A 1,095-nucleotide genomic window follows, 5' to 3' on the forward strand; every position below is an offset into this window, starting at 1 on the left:
TCAGGGGCCTGTAGGCTCAGCCTCACCCCCACCCCGTCCGGATGTTGGTCCTAGTTGGGCCGCCTTCGATTCTGGAGCATTCGAACCCTCGCCAAGGGCTCTGTCTTCCGCTGGCTCGCATCTTCTGCTGGTTTAACCTTTGCTGCAGGATGCATCCGGCAGGGGTGGCCCTGGGGCTGGGGTGGTGACAATCTGCCCCTGGCCAGTGGCTGAGCCAGGCTCACTCCCGAGGCCACGGTGGCGGTGGCGGGACTGTCACTGTTGGGAGCCACCACTGGGGGGCGGGGGCGGGCAGTGGGGCAGAGGAGGAGGGAGCCCAGGAGGTGATAGGAGGTGGCCAGAGGAGCTGGGGGGTTGGGAGGGCCTGATGAGGGCCGCGTGGACGTGCGAGTGGGAGGAGTTTGGGGCTGGAGGCCAGGAGCTGCCGATGGAGAGTGAGGGAGGGGAGCCCGCCCCCTGGGGGACCCAGAGCCGCTTTGGAAACCTAACCCACTAACCAATTTTTAGCGGCGGGGCAGGGACAAGCCCAGCGTGGGAGCCGTGGCCAGCCCCAGCCCGGAGGGACCAGTATCCGTTGCGACAGGCCCCCCGGTTGCCGTGGCAACATGGCCGGAGGAGCTGCTGTCCCTCCGAGGCCGATGGATCCGTAGGGAACTGGTCTTAGTTTTTATCCTGTTGCTCCCCCGCCCTACACTTTTTGGAAATAAAGAGGTAATTTTATTCTCACTTCCTTGACGAGCTCAGTCAATGCTGCTGATGCTGGGGGTGGGGGAGGGCGGCAGCCAGAGCCAGGGCACTGGCAGCCCTTCTGTCCCCTGCCCTGTGGCCCCCGACCCCACCCGCCGCCCCCTCTCTGACGTGCGCTCCAGGCCCGTGGCTCCGGCCAAGGATCCAGATAAACGGGCCGCCTTCCTCTGGGCACCCAGCAAACCCAGCTCCAGCCCCGGAGCCAGCCAGGCCTCCGGAAGGTGTTTGGAGGACAGCGAGGAGGGGCTGGTGCAGGCCGCCGCCCCGATGTCATTCCCACCCGCTCATCCGCGACCCGCTGTGTGCCCACAGCGTCAGCTGGCTTCTGCGGCCTCTGTCACCTGCTTC

General features: G+C 66.2%; 1 protein-coding gene across 1 annotated transcript in view; it reads left to right on the forward strand.

Annotated features, from left to right (window-relative positions):
- FADS2 (fatty acid desaturase 2) overlaps nucleotides 1-726 on the forward strand; it is a 28,238-nt gene extending 27,512 nt beyond the window's left edge. The window contains exon 11 of the mRNA XM_015569812.1: nucleotides 508-726. The gene's annotated coding sequence lies outside the window, so the exon portion shown is untranslated. The remainder of the gene's footprint in view (nucleotides 1-507) is intronic.
- Nucleotides 727-1,095: the final 369 nt, after the last annotated feature.

The sequence above is a fragment of the Myotis davidii genome, unplaced genomic scaffold, assembly GCF_000327345.1.
Source record: "Myotis davidii unplaced genomic scaffold, ASM32734v1 scaffold826, whole genome shotgun sequence".
Lineage (NCBI taxonomy): Eukaryota > Metazoa > Chordata > Mammalia > Chiroptera > Vespertilionidae > Myotis > Myotis davidii.